Below are 21,536 nucleotides of genomic sequence, written 5' to 3' on the forward strand. Positions count from 1 at the left end.
GTTAGGGGAGGAGAACCCCCTTCCCCACCTCCAAAAAAGTCATTTGGTAAGAAGAGGAATGTGTTTTCTTATTTTACTACCAATAATTTCCAAATGCCTCCAAATTATTTTGGACCTAAAATGTATACAGAAAAGAGAGGTGGTGCTCTGCTTCAACCATTGGGCAGTTTTAATACACCAGATCCAAACTGGCTTCTGACATATTAGATGAAGGTGCCCAAGTGTCATCCAGCCAAGCCTCTAAAGGCTTGTTATTGATGCTGTTTCGGTAGAAAAATAAATAATCAGAAGAGGAAGTATTAGGCATCACAGATGGAGCATAAATCCATTTTGGTATGGACTCTGAATAAAGCCCTGAAGTAGAACTAAGTTTTGGGCATGGAACACTGTTATTAACAGCTGCTGTTCTCTGAAAAATGTAGACAAGTACTGCTGATGCTTTTCTTAGCAGGAGCTGACATTTGAATGTCTAGTCACACCTATGTTTGTCTGACTCCTTGGAACCTACTTTTGGAAGGGGGCTACTGCTCCTACTATTGCGTCATTGGCAGGTGACAATGGCAAATAATTGGTACCTGTGACTAGCCAGGACAAGTCCTGTGATCTCATCTTTATCTATTATTGTACCTGATCCAAAGTCAAATGGGCCTTCCTTGAGATTATGAGCATCTTCTCCCACATTACACAAAGCATTATGCCATTAATAGTGGCTGCTGGTACTGGGAATATTCTGGGACAGTCCTATTCCTGGGTCTCTGAAGTTTAGTAATGCTGACAAGTGACTCTAAAAAAACAGCATCATGGGGTTCTGTGATTGTCTATCATTGAGATCAGCTCCCACATAAAAATGGCTGGGTTTATAAGTAATTAGATAACTTTTCTATCTACCAGCCCTGCATGGAATGGGAAATTGGTCACAGCAACTGGAAAACCCAAACCCATGAACATGCTTAGGGCTGGATCCATTGGCTGCGTAGTGCTAGCAGGAATAAAAACCTGTCAAAAACATGGCCCCTCATTCACTAGAAGTCATAAATTAGAAACTGGGCCAGGTCCACAACTGATGGAAAGCAGCATAGATCTGTTGAAATCAATGGAGCTACATCAAATTACACCAACGGAGAATCTGGCCCTTTATGCTTCCTTGTAATCCTGCACTTCCCCAATTGTGGTAAAAAAACCCACAAAACAACAACTTGTCCATTATGGGGCAAATTCTGCAGTCTTTACGCAAGCACATCTATTATTGAAGAGAAAGAGTTTTATTTGACTTAAGGACCACAGAATTTGGCCCTATGCATTAAACATATACCAGGCTGAGATATTTCCATTTTAACTCAACTTTCAGCATTTGACTTGTTTATAAAAAGAATCAAACTTTGCAACGTTTTCCTTAATATCTATGTGTTGAATAGTTTTCTTAATTAAACAAGAACAACCTGATGATATTTTATGCATGTAGGTGCTGGAATATATAAACGGTGGAGGGAGAAAAAGCTGGTATTCTAGGATAACAGTTTTTCAAAGTAGTTGAAAGCAGTAAAACATCATATGTCATGTGCTTTTTTTTTTTAAGTGATGTATCAGACTTCAGTTTTTGTCCCATTAATAAGATAGCCACACTGTTAGCTAACTCACACATGCAGATGATTTAGGCCAAGCTACTGTTTGGTGCATTCATTATGGAATTAAATCTAATACCAAAACTGAGAGTGAGTATCTAATATGAAAGAAAACAGTTTTTCTCAAATTTTACCACTCATGTCATGTTACATTAGACAGAGTAATAGAACGTTAACTGTGTAATGAGACATGACTTCTAAATGTAAAGGAGAATACATTTTCAAATTGGCTACCCCTGGCTGAAGTGATAGCTTGTATCTAATCTGAAATGCTGGTAGATATTATGCAAGCCAGCTGTTTGTGAATTCTGAATAATTTGGAAAGTAAAGTATTGACAAGAGTGTTACAAACTTTTCCAAACATTGTGGTGTCACATCTTTGTTTTCTAGAATTGAGACATGCTTACTTTCCCAGAACATAGTTTTAAGATATTTTCAATTTAGTCCTTGACTTGATAATTTAATATGAAACTCTTCTATTTATGTAGGCTGTGAGCACAAGATCTTCAAATGGTCTGAATAGGTATAGCTACGCTGAAGTCAATGGAACCACACCAATCTGCACTCGTAGACGATCTGGTTTTTGGCCATGTTTACTCTCATTTTACAATGGTTACGACTCTTTTATAATCATAATGCAAGTTACCTTGGCATAAAAATGGAATAAATCAGTGATGAATCAGGCTATTTAATTTATTCTATAATACCAGTGCTTGTCCCAGTGTTGCACTGCATTGAACAGAGCCTCTAGAACTTAATGAAATGCATAAATTGCAGTTTGTGTCTGAAAAGGGAGGACAAAATGGTGCACATCATATAATGGACCTTTGAAAGCAAGACATTAGATTCATGTTTTGGCTGTGTTGAGAACAGTGCCACCATAAATGATGAAAAGAACTCTAGAAGTAGTAATGTTGGATTAATTTGCCCAGAAAAAGAACATTAAAAAAAGGAAAGATCATGTATATGGAAATGTATGTTTAGAGAATGCCACCAGACCTGATGCTTCTAATGTGTAGATTGATTTGATAGCCTTATGTCCCTTGCACTTAATATTTAGAAAACTGATTCTACTTTCAAGCACTCTGGTTTGTGTAGAGTGGTGCTGCCATATTATTAAGATGTGTGTGCTAAACCCTACTGAAATCACCAAGAATATTCAATCCCATGAGCAGCAATTTATAAACAGAAAAAACAAAAAGATTGATTTCCTGAACCCTGACCCTTAATTGAAGCTTAATATTTACAAAGAAAATAAAACCAGCTGAGGGTATGTACTGCTATAGACATAGCCTCTGTGTAAAGTTTCCCATATATTACTACTTTGCAATTACAATCTTAAATTTCTATAACCAACTGTAATTTAGCATCAGCATAGATGAATTGCCAATACTTGGCTACTCCCAAGCAGAAAGTGCCAAACTGCTGAACTGAATTATGTTAGCAAAGCAACACACAGAGATTTAGACACTCTGGTATTTCTATACGGCAGTAAGACACGTGCCAGCTGACTCAGGAACGCAGGGCTCAGGCTAAAAGGCTGTTTAACTGTGGTGTAGACATTTGGGCTCCGACCAGAGCCTGGGCTCTAGGACTCTCTCTGCCTCTATTTGCATCACATAGCTAAATTCCTGCACAGGACTTTGAAACAGCACCCCTTTAGTGATTGTACATTTCACAAGGATGTATTTTTCATTTAAGCTAAAGATATCACTGTTTAACTCTCCTTACTAATGACAGTAAAAACCTGACTTTTTTGGATTCTTATTAGATGGAATAAAAGCACAAAATTCTCTTATCTGATCTGTTGTTCAGACTCATCCGCGCAGCACTGAATTCTCCTCTTAGATCTGCACTGTGGATATAAAATGATATTCTGCTCTTCCTACATTGCTAAAGTGCCCAAGTTTTACACACACAGGTGGGAGAGAGCATAATTTTAAAGTCAAGATACCATGGGCCAAATTGAGAGGACAATTTTGCCTTTGGTCTCTATGGATCCTTGTGTAGAGTAAAAATCTCTGTTCATATCCTCTGGTGAAACTCTTATCTGCCGAATGGATTGCTATTACATATACTGAATGCATTTGTGTATGTGTTTTCCACAGATCTTAATAGACGTTCTATATAGGGAACAAATCTAGAACATGGAATACAGTTCTAGGCCTGGTCTACAGTGGTGACAGAGGTCAACGTAATGTTAGTTACATTGATCTCTCAATGTCTGTGTCTACACTGGCACGATAGGTCCGTCGACTTAAAGCACAGCAAAAGTCAACGTAAGAAAACCACCTCCGCAAGTGTCGTAGTGCGTAAATCTAATTTAATGGGTCGAATTTTGCATCAGTGTAAACAGAGCATAACATAATTTGACATTAATGGACTCCAGGAGGTGTCCCATAATGCCCTATTGCAACCGTTCTGGACATTTGCGCTCTGCTTTTACGTGGCCATGCAAACCGGAAATGCCCCAGGAAAATTTCAGTTTTCATTTCCTGTCAGGCCAGCATGGAGAGAGCTTTGTAGCTGAATTCATCATGGCTACTGCAAGGCCCAAACGTGCTCCAGCATGGAGTCGACCAGAGGTCTTAGATCTCATCAGTCTTTGGGGCGAGGAGTCCGTTATGGCTCAGCTCAGAATCAGCAAAAGAAATTTTGACATTTATGGGAAGATATCCCAGGGCATGTTGGAGAAGGGGCACAACAGGGATGCACAGCAATGCCACATGAAGAACAAGGAGCTCCAGCAGACATATCAAAAAGCCAGGAAAGCTAACAGCCATTCTGGCTCCTCGCCCAAAACATGCCACTTGGATGAGGAGCTGCATGCAATTCTCAGCGGGGACCCCACCACGGTGCCGCCACGCAGCATCGATACCTCTTCTGCATCCCAGTCCAGGGAGAATGATGAGGACTCCGAGGATGAGGAGAGCAGAGTGCAGGAGAGTGGGGTGTTCCTTCTCCCAGACAGTCAGGACCTATTCCTGACCCCAGAGCAGTCCAGCAGTACACAGGACAGCAATAATGATCCAGGGGAAGGCACATCTGGTGAGTTTTATTTTTCTTCTTTGCAGTTATGTCCTTTTAAATGGAGGGGAAGGGGATTTCAGGCGTTTAGCGGACTTTACTGGGGAGATATTCCAGGAACAGATTATTTATGTGCAGAGGTATGCTCCAAGAATCATCCATTGATATCTCAAGGTAACTTTCATGTAGGTAATCTGTTATCCTTTTTACAAGGTTTCGGTGGAGGGAAACCTTGTTCCTTCCTCCCCGGTAGGATACCATGCTGCAATCAAGTGAGCCAGAATCATGGCGGAACACAGCATAGCAGCACTTTGGCCAGGCCGGTACCCTGCTGCGTGCAGCAAATCTTCCCTTTCCTTGTGCATTACCTTCAGGAGACTGATATCGCTCATGGTCATCTAGGGAAGATGGTGCATGTTTAAAATACCCAAGCTATACAGCCAATACCCTGTACCTCTCTATTCCCCATTGTATTGTCCTACTGAGTTACTTTGATTATTTTGCTTTGGTTTCTGATGAGACTATTAACCCGCCTGTGCTGTCCTCAGATCCCCTGTGGCCACCTCGTGAAAAAACGGTCATCTTAATTAAACAATGGCGCCTGGCCACCCCTCTTCTACAGGACATTTGAAATGAGCTTTTTAGAGATCATTAATCCTCTGTATAGCAGAGTAAACTGTCCCTGGCTTACCATCTCTGTAACGGCACAGTGAGCCAACCCTTCTGAGATGTTCAGAATGGAATAAGGGTCTGGTATAACTTGTGCATAGTATGGGGAGTATTTTATACATTATTGCAGTTGTTTCATTTTCCTAGGTCTGCTAACAATGGCAACGTTGTGCATTTCTTTTTGTTCTGTAGATACCTCGGCCTTTGGCCCCCCCTCTTGAAATGCTGTGGAAAGACTATCTCAGATTTGAAAGAGGAAAAAGAAATCAAGGGATGACATGTTTGGCGAGCTCATGAATGCCTCCGTGGCCATAGAGACAGAGCTCCGAGTGTGGTGGCTGACCTTGTCCCAAAACATGGACAAGGTGAGTTGAAGAGCAATGCAGGAGCATGATCACAGCAACACACAGGAAATTCTGTGAATCATGCGCGACCAGGCAGACGTGCTCTGGCGGCTTGTGAAACTTAAGAGGGAGTGGCGGCTGGACAGAATCCCACTGCAGCCCCTCCAGAACACTCCTCCGCTTATGGCTTTGCTGCCCTGCTCCTGCCCCACCCCCAAGTGGTCTCAGAGGAGAATGGCCAGGCTACAGTGCCTGGTGCACTCCTCCCCAGCAGAGGAGCTCAGAAAGCAGTGGTGACCCCGCTGACAGCTGACCTGCAAGCAACCATGCTACCCCTTGAGACTGTGAATGAACACTAGCCCCCCGCCCCCACCAACTTGAATGTTCATGAATAAAAGTTTACATCATTTCAATAAATGTTTTTTTATTAAATCATATCTTGCTTGGGAGGGATTTGGAGGATACTAATATTGATGGGGGGGGGGGGTGTTTAGCAAAGGCATATAACATACAGGAACAGAAATCAGTCCTGCATCTCATTGCAGAACCTGGTTTTCAATGCTTCCCTAATGCAAAGTGCTCCACGTTTAGCTCTTAGCATATAGCTGGCAGCTGGCTGCTCAAAATTGGTGGCCAGTCTTTCTGCCTCCACAGCCCAACTCTGGGGGAATCTTGTCCCCTTCGCTTCACACAGATTATGAAGAACGCAGCACACAGATATCACTGACAGGATGTTCTTTTCACTCATGTCCAGCCTAGTAAGGAGACTTCTACATCTGGCCTTTAAACGCCCAAACGTACATTCCACCACCATTCTGCAAGTGCTTAGCCTGTTATTAAAATGCTCCTTGTCGCTGTCAAGGTGCATGGTGTACGGCTTCATTAGCCAAGGGAGCAAGGGGTAAGTAGGATCCCCTAGGATCACTATTAGCATTTCCACACCCCCGATGTGAATTTTTTGATCTGGGAAGAAAATGCCCGCCTGCATGTTAGAGAACAGCCCCAAGTTCCAAAATATGTGCGCGTCATGCATCTTTCCAGACCACCACATAGATGTCGGTAAAATGACCCCTGTGATCCACAAGGGCCTGTAGGACCATGGAAAAGTACCTCTTGCGGTTTATGTACTCTGTTGCTAGGTGGGCAGGCACTAAGATAGGGATGTGCATGTCATCAATGGCCCCCTCTGCAGTTTGGGAACCCCACCATGGCAAATCTGTCCACTATGTCCTGCATGTTTCCCAAAGTCACTAGCCTCCGTAGCAGAAGTCTATTGATGGCCCTGCACACTTGAATCACAGCAGCTCCCATTGTAAATTTACAGACTCCGAACTGATTACCAACCGAGTGGTAACAGTCGGGGGTTGCCAGCTTCCACAGAGCGATGGCCACTCTCTTCTCCACCGTCAGAGCTTGTCTTAAGCGAGTATTCACGCACTTCAGGGACGGGGCCAGCTCTGAGCAAAGTTCAAGGAAAGTGGCCTTTCGCATACAAAAGTTTTGCAGCCACTTGTCGTCATCCCACAGCCGCATAATGATGCATTGCTTGTTTCCCAGGACCAGAAGCAGCGCTCCAGGGACTGCAGATGATGCATTATGGCCTGCAACAATCGGGAATTGTTCTGCTCGATGGCTTGTAGCAGGGCAGCCTCGGTGGCATCGCAGTTGCCTGTGCTTTGGGTTCTCGCTCTCCTTTGAAAATACTCAATGATAAGCCACGATGTATTTTTGGCACTCACAATAATAGTGTGGAGTTGAGCTGGCTCCATGTCTCCGCAACAATGGTGAGCGTGCGGAACAAATGGTGCAAAAATCGGTTTCCTGTTTCATTGGGGGAAGAAGGGAGGGGGAAGGAGCGTTGCATCATGGGACGATGAAACTCATCCCAACAGCCACCGCGGCTAGTTGCATTGTGGGATAGCCACCCACAGTGCACTGTTTTGACTGCCAACACAAGCGCGGTAAGTGTGGACGCACGAGCCTGGCGCAAGGAGCATGGTGTGGACACGCTCCAGCGACTTCTAAAAATCGGCAGGTGAAAGTAGACTTTAAGTAAGTTGACTTCACTCTGCAATGTAGACATACCTCTAGACTGTGATACAGAAATCTGCACTGTGGTTGTGAAGAGAATTTTACCCTGAACAAGAACAGAAAAAAGATATAGGACTGCACAGCAGCTTTGTTCTTATTTACACCTGTTCCACTTTGACTTCAATGGGGAAAAACTCCTGTTCTGCAACTGTACAGCAGATATGGTACCAAATTCAGCTCTCAAGTGCACTCTCAAGTGTACAGTTGCAGAGCAGGAGTTTTTCACCAGAAAAAGAAAGCCATTATGCACTAGAGACATAGTATGAAGGCCAACCTGCATAGTCTCTTAACTTGTGACACCAACAAAAAAATTGGCCGACTAATGACTGTAGGCTGAGTGGGAGTCAGAAATGACTGTCATTTGTATGTAAAAGTAACAAATTCTTTAAAAATAATTCAGAACTGTCATACTATACAGACTGTTAGGCTACATACCTGCATGACTTTATAATCTTCCCTCCTATGGTTTGGTTTGTTCTCTTGTTTAGTCTTATTTCAGATTAGATTGGAAGCTCTGTGGGACAGTAATCATGTCCTCCCATACATTTGAATAAAGGGATATGAAATCAACGGAGCCTTGGATTGCCACTGCAATACAAATTCATAATTTAATACTAATAAAAACAACAGCAATAACAACAGTCTAAGTATGATATTTTTCTTTCTAAAAACACAAACACAGACACACACTCTTTCACCGGAAAGGTTTCTGAAACATGCACTGAAACATGCAAAGGGATTTTTACATGGTGCAACATTTTGCTAGTCGCTATTCTACTGTTCAGATTCACAGGCTCCCTCAATGCAGGGACAAAAACAAACAAACAAACAAAAAACCCAGCAAAACATTCTAGACTATGTAATTGAAGTTCTTCTTTATTATTTCGACATTAGCTACCCTCAGGCTTTAGAATCTGCTCAATTGTAATGACTCATTAAGATTTCAGTTGGACCACAGAGAAGAAAACACCTCATGGTACATTGTTGTTTGCAGGATTTTAACTAAATAACATCTGCTATCTTAGATTGTGGTTGATTTAATTTTTAAACACGTGCTTCTACCCTTTAATTTTCTGTAAAGCAACTACATAAATGATTAATTCATCTATATTTCCTCAAGGCAAGTTAGACTTAAGATTTTCCATAAATATTTAAAAACACTGCTGCAAAACAAACAAAAACTTTCACTTAACATTTAATTGCAAGTCATGGTATCCAACAACAGCAAAAGCAGTAGCAACAAAATAAGAAATCTCAGCTAGATTATTCACAATGAAATCCAAAGATCATTTACATTAAATTAGTAGCCTCCTTTTATCCTATGGTAGTGTGACCTGCATTCCACCACATTTACACTGTGTATTTCATTAGGTGCAGGTCCACAGAGCCTGTTAGTGATCAACACAAGAAAAAAGACCTATTCTCAAACTTAAGTCTGGACATGAAGTAATATCGAGTAATTCCCAACAGCCTCATTTGTCGCAACACACATGTACACACCTGTGTACACACGCTTATCCATAAATAAATCTGTTAATAGTAGTATGTTGCACAGTACAGGCCCAATTCATGGGTCCAGCTGAGATGTGTTTGGCACAGGATCTCAGAGGATCAAAGGTGACCATATGCTTCAGGGCTTCTCCAGCCATGGATCACCATACCTATCACAATGTGTTCGTCCATGCTAGGTGAATCTTCAATTGGCTGATTAAAGCACCTTATCAACCTCTTTGTACATCCAGAGTGATACAAAAAGACTGAAATGGACTGAAGAAGTGGGCCCTATAAATGAAAATAAATTCAGCTGAAATTTCATTTTAGACAATTTCATATTTGCAAAAACGTGAATTTTCATGAAATTTCACAGAGATCTCTTTCCACTCCCATCAAAAATGTGGAAATCCCATTTTAGCATGTTTCATTGCAAATCAGCCTTTACTTTCAGAGAGATATAAGATTTTTTTCAAAATAGAATCTGTTTCTAAGTGAATTCTACTCTTTTTTTTTTGCCATAAATTTAGTAGATTGTCTCTGGAAAAACGTCTATTTTTTTAGTGAAAAATCTGTGAATTCTTTTTGAAAGGCCAATTCATGCATGTCTATTCAATTTTTATTCAGGCAGAACTTTAACTGAAGTCAATTATTGAGTGAATGCTTTGGGAACTGGTCAAAAGTCTGGGCAAATTTGGATTCTGTAATGAAATGCAAACATATTCACACTGTCAGTATTTTCAGTTTTGCTGTGAAATTTTCATGCATGCCTCTCCAGAAAGGTTAACTTGTGGATCCCTTTTAGAAATGCAAGCAAATGTGAGAAAGAGGAGGACAGAATTCTTCCCATCACAGGATATAGAGTACCAGTTCAGATGCTAATATTTCTGTATCTTTTGCCATCCCCCACTCTCTCCTTCCACCCCACATGGAGTATTTTAGCTAGTAGATGCACATTTTCATGGACTCATTAGGCCTGAATATGCTCTCACATTATAGGGCAGGGTCTACACTACTGCTTAAGTCGTTCTAACTTACGTTGTTCAGGGGTGTCACCCCTCTGAGCAATGCAAGTCACAGCAACCTCAGCACTATCTACACCGGTGCTATGTATGTGGGAGACGCTCCCCCATCAACATAGCTTCTGCCTCTCATGGAGGTGGAGTAATTATGTTGATGGAAGAACGCACTCCTGTCAGCATACAGCGTCTTCACCAAACACGCTAGAGCAGCGCAGCTGCATCGGTGCAGCTGCGCCAGGGTAGCACTTCTAATGTAGGCCTGTCCATAGACTGATATAACTCAGGAGTAACTCCACTGAAGTAAATGTAATTATGCTGTTGTTATGCTCGTTAAGGGAGATTAGAATCAGACTCACAGGAGTGTTGCTTCTTCCCTACCATGTGGAAATTGATTTCCCTCCTCTGAGCTGAATATAATTGCCTGCTTTCACTTTAGCATTGCTCTACCTACCTGTATCTGGAATTCCCTTTCCTAAGTTTCTTAAAGTGCTATTTAGAGATCAGTTAAGTTGTTCTTAATACTATTCTCTTGAAGTAAAATAACTATTATTATCCACACTTAGCAGATGGGGAAAATGAGGCAGAGAGATGAAGTGAATGGTCCAAAACTATGCAATGAGGCAAGACAGAATTAGAACACAATTGAATCCCAACTATATGCTCATTTTCTCAGATAATTTTGCCTTTGTTCATCTAATAATTCAGCTCTGACAGTTTGAAACATTGCTGAAATGTGCTTGATTGGGCAGTGTGTGCCCAGAACTGCTGCTTTCCATACTAGACACGATCATTTCATTGTTGCCTCCCACATTGGTTGCATTTCTCTACCTGTTTTTTCCTCATCATATCTTTACAAAGTAAGCTCTTTGGGGTAGTGTCTGAGCTTTTCATTTCTTGCATGTGCAGTGCCTAGCACACTGAGACCTCAATTAGAGCATGTCTACATTGCAGCTGGGAGTGTGCCTCCCAGCCTGGGTAGATAGACACAAGCTAGCTCTGCTTGAGGGAGAGCACTAAGAATGGCAGGGTGGACATTGCAGTGCAGGTAGTGGCACTGGCTAGCCAGCTGACTACAGACACAGGGGGTCAGGAGAGCTTGTTCTTGGGCAGCTAGTCCATGCCTCTACCCATGCCGCAACATCCACACAGTTATTTTTAGTATGCTAGCTCCAGCAGAGCAGGTGTGTGTCTATCTGGGCTGGGTGGTACACTCCCAGATGCTGTGTAGTCAGGCCTCTTAGGGATTACCACACGTTACTACTGCAGCAACAACTAAAGAGATGATGTTGTTGGGAACAAGGAGAATGGTCTTGTCCCTCCGCCTCCTGGTCTGATTATATTTTGCAGCTCAAGAGAAATGGGTCAGGGGTGTTGGCAATGTGAAATATTTACAGTACTCCTTAGCAGGGCAGAAAAATACCACAATAACATCTGAATGATCAGAACAATTAGAAGTCCTAGAATTTTTACAGAGGGAGAGCCCTAGATGAAGCAATGTGTAAATGAGTCAGATAGTCCCTTCAATCAGATAACAGCAATATACCAGAACTGAACTGGATACGAGTTTGAACTCTGGCTGTCTTCTCTGTACAATATGCAACTTGTATTCAAGGGGGAGGGAACCCACTTATTATAAGCTTGCCAGTCTCGTAACCTGCTCAAGTGCAAATATTTACTGAGAAGTTCAAATGTAAGGTAGGCACGACCTTTAACATGCTGACTCTGGCTGTAACTGAATAGAAAAAAGAAAATCATATTGATATTGGAAAGCTGTACAGTATGTACAAACTTTAATTACTAGCTACAGTGAGCTACCCAATGCTTACACAGAGAAACCACAGAAAGGTCAATAACACAATTCACAACATTATTTTACCACAGTGCTTGACTTGAACCATGTAAGCCCTTGCATTTTTTACTAGGAATCTCTATTTCAAAGACTCCCCTCTGAACTTCAGTGAGATTTTAAGAGTTTTCTGGATTAATTGTGAGAGGTTAGATAGTGTGAGCACTCAATAGCCAGGGCATTTTGCTGCAGCACTATTAATTTCATTGGAACTCACAGGTGTACAGTCTATATTCTTTGGGCCCCTTCTTTTCTTATGATACCTCGTTCAATGTATAAGACACAGAAGAGGTTAATGATCCTGCCCTTCCCTCCAAATAGAAGCTCAGTAATAGGATATAAGCCACGCTTCCCCACAATGTGTCCTGACTAATAATTTGCACGTAAAGCAAATTTGATTACTTAATATAAAATAAATAAGGTTTGGGGACACAGCTCTCTTTAAGGATTTTTGGATGAATTGGTTTTAGTGTCTGGCTGGGGTCTTCAGGGCCTTGTGGAACTGCATTGCTCCATCAACAGCATTCATTTTACACCATTGCCCCAAACTACAGTGATGGGAGTGATGTGTGCCCCTGAGGAAAGAAAACCATAGCATACAGTGGCATAGGTGGCAGTGACTTCCTCTATGTTCATTCAGAGTCTGCCGTGTTTTGGGCACTACTGGAAGCAAATAGCATCAGCAGAATCCTCAGCTGTGGAGTTACCACAAGACCTTAGTGAAGAGTGGTGAGGAGTTGTGCTGCCCCAGACCAGATTCCTGGTTCCCCTCTTGATCCTGTGGGAAGTAATCTGTGTTAGCCTTTATCTAGCACAGATCACTTTCCCTCTGTACTGATTCAGCTGGGCTTGCCCTGCCCATTCTCTTCCCCTTCTTGTTCACCTGCTCATTAAGGCAGGCAAAGGCCTCACACAGGCTGTTCTGTCTCCCACCCTGTTATCTGTAATGTGGATAGTCCATGCAAGGGTGAAAAGGAGACTTAGTACTGACACAGATTCAAGGAATCATTGAAGTCAGTGGAGTTATATATGTGTAGAACGACAAAAGAGTATATTGCACTGCCTTTGGCCTGTGAGCTATATGGAAATAAATAAATAAATTAGCAAGGGCCAAGAGCCTGATCCGAACCTTACGCTTGTATAAATCAGGAGTGAATCCACTGGCAGCATGGGGGTCATCTAATGTAACCAGTGTGAGAGTAAAGTCAGGCTGCTAGCTTGTGCCCGGTTACCACTTCAGATAGTGCAGCACAAGTGAATTGGACTGACAAACATTGTCTCCTGGGCCTAGAATGTTTTGTCTGCTGAATAGTAGTGTGATTTGGGATATATTCTTCCCCCATTTTAGTTTATGGGAAATTTAAAAGTAGAATAAATCTGTGCTTTGGAAATTTAATTAAACAAAGATGGAGAATTTTACTGGGCTTCGTTTCGACACTTGCATTGTAATGAACTTCAAATTCATGGAACTGCATGGAAAAAAAGACAACCAAACCTAAAGTTCATTTCCTTATACAGAAAACAAGCATCTCACCCTAGCTAACTGAAATGTGGCAATATGTATAGCACTGAAACAGAAAACAACAGGGTCGTAAATGGGTGGAAATAACAATGAAGAAACTTCAGAGTTATGGTTCAATTCAAAAGGCCGGACAGAAAACAGTCTCTACTGACTAATGTTTCCCTGTCAAAGAAGAACTATTTAAAAGTAGCACTACCTGAAACTCCTACTATGCTACTTAAATCTAACCCTAGACCTGAGAAACAGCAGGACATATGCCAAAAAGGCTTCTTGTAGCTCTAAGACATATTGTATATGCTGCATTATAACTACTTCTAGGAAATAGCAAAAGCGCCTTTTAAATGCAGGTCCCAGTGTACTTTTTAATACGGGAAAGGCAAAGGTACTTATCAAGATAACATTGAAAGGTGATGAAGCATAACTAGAATGGTGGAGAATGCAAATTCTCTCAGTCAGTAGGTGGCAACAGACAACGGAAGAACACTCACTCCTACACTCTGATATGTCTGAAATTATTACTTAAATGGGGAAATACCCCACGATAACAAGTCTGCTTCATAGAATTATGGAAACGTAGGGCTGAAAGGGACCTGGAGAAATCATCAAGTCCAGCCCCCTGTACTGAGGCAGGACAAAGTAAACCTCTTGGAACCCTATTCTAGACTTTAACTACCCTATAGTCAGTCCTAATATCTAACCTAAATTTCATTTGATGCAGATTAAGTCCATTACTTCTTGTCCTATCTTCAGTGGATATGGAGAACTAGTGATCACAGTCTTCTTCATAACGGCCCTTAACACATTTGAAGACTGTTAGCAGGTTTCCCCTCAGACTTCTTTTCTCAAGACTAAACATTCCCAGTTTTTTTACCCTTTCCTCGTAGTCTATAGGAAAGCTTTAGAAAACCTGACCTATCTCCAATTTGTCCACATTGTTACAAAAATTTGTGGCACCCAGAACTGGACACAGTATTTCAGCTGAAGTCTCATCAGTGCCAAGTGAAGTAGGACAATTACCTCCTGTGTCTTACAGACAACACTTCTGTTAATACACCACAGAAAGATATTAGGGTTTTTTTGTACCTGCATTACATTGTTGATTCATATTCAATTCTAATCCTGTCCTTCAAAGTGCTTGCAACCCCTCCCAGTTTGGTGTCATCTGCAAATTTTATAAGCATACTCTCCACTCCATTATCCAAGTCATTAATGAAAATATTTAATAGTACTAGACTCAGAATTTACCCCTGTGGGAATCCACTAGATATTCCTTCCCAGTTTTACAGCAAACTGTTGATATCTACTCTTTGAGTATGGTCTTTCAACCAGCTGTGCAGCCACTTTATAGTAAATTCATCTAGAGTAGACTACTTGTCTCTTCCCTAGTTTGATTATGAGAATATCATGAGAGACTCTGTCAAAAGCCTTACTAATATCAAAGTATTTTACGTCTACTGTTTCCGCCCAATCCACTAGGCCAGTGACCCTGTTGAAGAAGGAAATTAGATTGGTTTGACATGATTTGTTCTTGACAAATCCATGCTGGCTACTCTTTATAATCCTATTATCCTCTATGTCAGTGTTTCTCAATTGGTGTTCTGTGGAACCCTGGGGTTCCGTGGGAACACTGTTAGGGTTCCGTGAGCAGCTGTTCTCCGCGCTGCCGAGAGCAGCTGTTCTCTGTGCCGCCAAGAAAAGGAAGATGTCCCGGATTTTTCGGCGGAGGGTATGGAGTGTAAGTATAATTTAATTGAGAAACGCTGACCTAGTTGTTTGTATATAATTTGCTTATTTTGACATTTTTTTTTTGGCCCCATATGTAAAAATACTGTTAAGAGTTTGGGGGGTTCTGCAAATATTTATCTAGTTCAAAAGGGTTCCATGGCCAAATTTAATTGAGAAACACTGCTCTAGGTACTTACAAATTGATTGTTTAATAACTTGTTTTGCTCTCTTTCTAGATATGAAAGTTAGGCTGATGGGTCTATAATTCTGTGGGTCCTCTTTTTCCCACTTTCTACAGACAGGTTCTATGTTTGATCTTCTCCATTGCTCTGGGATCTCACCCATCCTCCATGACTTCTCAAAGTTAATCGCTAATGGTTCCAAGATTGTTTCAGCTAGTTCTCTAAGTACCCTCGGATGAATTTCATCAGGCCCTGCCAACTTGAATACATCTAACATCTAAATATTCTTTAAACCATTCTTTCCCTGTTTTGGTTTCCATTCCTTCCCCCTTGCTGTTAATATTCATTGTGTGAGTATCTTTCTGTCCACCATTAACTTTTTTAGTGAAGAAAGACTGAGGCAAAATTGGCATTAAACCTCTTGGTGTCAGTTATTATCTCCTTCCCCACTAAGTAGAGGACCTATGCTTTTCTTTGTTTTTCTCTTGCTCCTACTGTATTTAAAGAACCTCTTCTTATTCTCTTTTATGTCTCTTGTTATGTGCAACTCATTTTGTGCCTTATCCTTTCTAGTTTTGTCCCTACAGGCTTGTGCTATTCTTTTGTACTTCTCCTTAGCAGTTCATCCATCAGCTTTTCCATTATAAATCCCATTTTTCTTGTAATGCTACCATTTCAAATTGTATAGGGTTGAAACTTAGTAATGCTAAAAAGTTAGGTGAAGAAAGTACAATCTAATGGTGAATCAAGAGACCTCCAACTAACCCATTTACACTAGACCTGTAACTCACCAACCACAATAAGTCAGGGTTCCTTTCTTATTTTGTTTTGCCTTTGTTGCATTATCTTTGTGCCCCTTCTCTACGACATGAGAAAGCAAAAAATAGTTTAAATAGCTTAGTTTGTTGGCTATGAAATTTAAGCTAAGCTATTTTTCTTGTACCTTTTCACCTGCAAACAAAAGATGGACACAATCTAAAAAATAGGGATGAGATATTTATGCCAGTAATTTCCAGGAGAAAAGGCTAAAGATTGCTGGATTTGAAGAGATGGCCTCTTCTATTTTTCTTTCCTTTCAGTTTCGCAACCAAGGAAAATATTGTATTAAGACTATGGACAGATTCACCAGTACATTATGGCTGCTTTATGCCATTCTGCAGAGGAAACTCATCTTAACTTGTCAATTACATCAGGTTTATAGTTGTTTTATATTGTCAGACTACTTAAAGGCAACCAGAGCATACTGGTAAATTTAGCCCTGTATATTGTCTTGCATACCTCTAAATTAACCAATGCACCTGTTGCAGCTCCACAGTTAATGCTGCATGAAATGTTGCACTTTTCGTATATTACATACACACCTATTTCTGACAAGTTATATATGTTTGCTTGTTTGAAAAAAAATTAAAATTGTTTTACAATACCATACTGGATCATCTGATAATTGCTTAGGTTTACTGCAGTTTCTATTATAGTTATATGCTTCTATGTGTGATAATTTGTCAAAAAACAATGTTTTACCAAGTCTCAAGGTTGGCTGTAGGACACATCTTTTTAGTTAATGTCACACTAGAGATCAGTTATTTCCCATTATGATTCCCAAATGGCATCTTGCAGTGAGCTTGTTTACGTCTCTCCAGCAGAATGGATTGTCTTGTCGTTAAATACAAAAAAAGCTGCATAAAAATAATGTGGAGGCTCTGACTTAAGATGACAAATTTTAGGCATTTCTGAATTAAGGATGAGGTTTCAGAACCCTGCTTGTTATGCAGAGTAGTAATATCTTTGTATAGAAAAGGAAGGCAGAGGCAGGTAACAGCTGGTGTCTAACCATTACCATGTCAGTCTTTTACTCGGATTTAGAATAATGAGAACTCCTTAAATATGTGCTTTTTATAAAGGAATAAAACAAATGCAAGTGGGCCAGTGCTTCTGTGTCAAATTTCAGCCCAATGCAATTTGAAATGGTTGAGTTACAAGAAAAATGGGATTGATAATGGAAATGCTGACTGACCTTTAAGTAGAGTTGTGCAACCAGGCATTGATGCTTTAATGTTGGCAGTATGATAGAATCAATTCAATGGGAGAACAAGAAACCCTCTTGACTAGAGGGTTATTGGATTAACTGTTTTTAAAAGGGAAAGTTTGACATAAGAATGCAGTCTACAAATAACATTGAAAATCCAGTGCAATGAAATGTTATTTTGCATCATGTCTTTTATACAAACTGAATCCTAAAGGGCTCGACAGAGGTAAATAAAACTCAGGCATGCAATTGAAAAACCAAGCATAGCAAGGGCTGAGGGTGGGTGGTGGATGGAGAGGTTCCTGTAAGTAGAATAGGGAATGGAGAAGAGAGATGATTTTAGATAAGATCTGAAAATAAATGGGTAACTAATTGAGAAGAACATTGGTCCTGATAGGGGTGCATGCAAAGGAGAAGGCTCTTGTACCAAGGGTGACAAGACTGTGAGAAAGGACAAAAAAAATGAACTAAGACTAGACAAAAGGAGTATGTGGAGAGAGGAATAAAGAAAGTTAGGCTTTGTAAAATAAGCTACAGCAGCTAGAGGTAGAACAAACAAATTTCCAGAGCTAGGTCATGCCTTTTAGGCACTCTGCTGCAAAGAGAGCATGACTGCATCCTGCCTTAGGGGAGGGATTGTGCCCCAGGTAGACATGATCATCCAAACTCCATGGTACATGAGCAAACTAAACTGTCCTACTCCCACCAGAGTGCCAGTAAAGAGGAAAGGGGGAGAGTTCTCATGGATGCACCTCCTCTCTACCCCTTTTCAGCCTCAATGGGGGAAGTGTCTGTGCTAGTCCAAGTGTAGAGACTGCAGTTTTTCCTGACCGCCTGTCCAGACTGTGTTAAGGGTGAGGGAAAGGCTCTCCTTATATATCCCCTTCCCACATTCCCACAAGAATAAGGGACAATCTTATCCAAAAATCTCAGGGCACCAGATCAAGCAAGTATGGATAGAAAGGAGAGAGAAAGATCTATAGAGGCAGGGATGGAGCTGTAGCCTGTGTTCCTGACAAATCATGGAGGGGGAGCCATTTGGGAAACCACCACCTCCACTCACCATTTCTGACTCCTAGTGTGTCTTTAAAGGCAGGAGATGTTTAGCCAGTTGTCTTACTAGCTGTCCCAATGTTTCTCGAGGATTGTACTGAGGTGGGCCCTTCTCCACTCAGGGCCTCCCACCAATGAAACCTTTTTCCCCATCTAAAGCTGTGATGCTGCATCACCTTTTACACAGGCTCTGAAACTCAGAAATGAGTCATACAACAAAGTGGAAACTAGGTCAAATTATGAAGGATGAACATATATAAAAAAACAAGCATGCCAGGACAAAATTAGAAAGAACAAGGCACAAAACCAGATTAAACTAGCTAGAGACATAATACACAAATATATTAGAAGCAAGAGGAAGACCAAGGGCAGGGCAGGCCCATTACTCAATGAGAAGAGAAAGACAATAGCAGAAAACACAGGAATGGCTGATGTGCCAAATGCCTTTTTTGTTTCAGTTTTCACCAAAAAAGTTAGCAGTGACTGGACAACTAACATAGTGAACATCACTGTAATAGGGGTAGGATCTGATGCTAAAATAGGGAAAGAACAAGTTAAGAATTACTTGGACAAGATAAATGTCTTCAAATTGGCAGGGCCTGATGAAATCCCAGAATACATATGTAACTGGTTGAAGAGATCTCTGAGTCATTACCAATTATCTTTGAGAAATCATGGAGGATGGAGAGATCCCAGACGACTCGAAAATGGCAAATATAATATTTATCTATAAAAAGGGGAAAAAGGGCAACCCAGGGAATTATAGGTCAGCTTAACTTTGGTATCTGGAAAGATAATGGAGCAAATAATCAAGCATTCAGTTTATAAGCACCTAGAAGACAATGTGGTGATAAGTAACAGTCAATATGGACTTGTCAAGAACAAATCATACCAAACTAACCTAATATCTTTCTTTGACAGGAAAACGAGCTTTGTGGATATGGGAAAAGCAGATGTGATATAGCTCGACTTTAGCAAGGCTTTTGATCATGTTTTACATGTCCTTCTTATAAACAAACTACGGAAATTAGCCTACATGAATCTACTGTAAGGTTGGTGCATATCTAATAGGGTCCCACAGGGACCTGTCCTGGGTCCAATTCTATTCAATATCTTCATAAATGATTTTGGGAATGGTATAGAGATTACACTTATAAAGTTTGCAGATGATACCACGCTGGGAGGAGTTGCAAGCATTTTGGAGGACAGGATTAGAATTCAAAATGATCTTGACAAACTGGAGATATGGTCTGAAATAAATAGGATGAAATTCAATAAGGACAAATGCAAAATACTCCACTTAGGAAGGAACAATCAACTGCACAAATACAAAATGGGAAATGAAGACCTAGGAAGAAGTACTGCGGAAAAGTATCTGGGGGCTATAGTGGAACACAAATTATATATGAGTCAACAATGTGATACTGTTGCAAAAGAAGTGAACATCATTTTGGGATCTATTAGAAGGAGTGTTGTAAGTAAGACATGAGAAGTAATTCTTCCGCTCTACTCAGCACTGATAAGGCCTCAACAGCAGTACTGTGTCCAGTTCTGAGAATCACACTTTCAAGAAAGATTTGGAGAAAGTCCAGAATAGAGCAACAAGAACGATTAAAGATCCAGAAAACATGACCTATGAGGAAAGATTGAAAAAAACTGGAGAAGACTGGGGGTGGGGTGGGGCGTAAAAATCTTCAAGTAAAAGGTTATTATAAACAGGAGGGTGATAAATTGTTTTCCTTAAGCACTGAGGAATGGACAAGAAGTAATGGGCTTAAATTGAAGCAAAGGAGGTTTAGCTTAGACATTAGGAAAAACTTCCTAACTGTAAGGGTAATTAAGCACCACAACAAATTACGTAGGGAAGTTGTGAAATCTCTATCACTAGAGAGTTTTAAGAACAGGTTAGACAACCACCCGTCAGAGATGGTCTAAAAAATATTTAGTCCTTCAGGCAAGTGGACTAGATGACCTACTGAAATCCTAGGTATTTCCAGATTATTTCTACTGAAGGGGCAGTCAGACTATAAATAAACTAACATCACTGAACTAGTTTCATTGAACTCTAAGGACAAACTCATATCTTCATATTTATTTATAGATCAGCATCATGGTTACACTTATTTAAATTAATAAAATCCTTGCTAATCAAAATCTACATGCAGCTGAATAGCACAGCTTTTAAGTATCTCCATCTCAAAATACACTAACACAATTGTTTGGTATGTGCATCCCAAGAAACAGCAAATATGCATCATCTTCATTTAAAAAAAATATTCAGGAACCAACTCTTAAAAAAGCTGTATCCACTTGATTTTCATTAATTATTTTTTCCCCACCTCTAACCTGCAAGTGCAGTATCAGGAGGCACCCTGGGAATTTGTTATTAGTAACTAGAAGAGCACTCCACAACTCATATTGTTCTACAAGGAATAGTTAGCTAGCTGCCTCTAATTGCTGAAGAAAGTAATAGGTGGCTAGAGCATTCAGTGTTCATCTGCATTGTCTCTGATTAAAAAAAGAGGTTTTCATACAGTATATCACAGTGCACCATAAAACCACTCTAAGGCTTTTGTTTCCAGTTATTGTAACGTTTTATTTTAAGGGTTTTGTTTATAATTTTTAAATTTGATTTTAAAAGTTATTACTCCTTTAAAACATCTTTTCCCCTGAAAGAGAGGGCATATTAAGCAAAGGAAGCAAGGTATTGGAAAAAGAAATCAACTTCCATCTCCTGCATGGATTTTATAGATCCCTGAGAGAGGAGTGTACAGGCTCTTTGCTCTTGGAGAAAACTTCTAATAAACTATGAAAAAACCTGAATTTCTCTGAGATACCAGCAGTGATGATACTAGAGCAGTAACCATAATAAAATAATTAGAGATGGATTTGAACAAAAACTCTAGATTGTAACAC

Source organism: Emydura macquarii, unplaced genomic scaffold (genome assembly GCF_026122565.2).
Source record: "Emydura macquarii macquarii isolate MOO-44397 ecotype Brisbane River unplaced genomic scaffold, CSIRO-AGI_Emac_v2 contig_1146, whole genome shotgun sequence".
Classification (NCBI taxonomy): domain Eukaryota; kingdom Metazoa; phylum Chordata; order Testudines; family Chelidae; genus Emydura; species Emydura macquarii.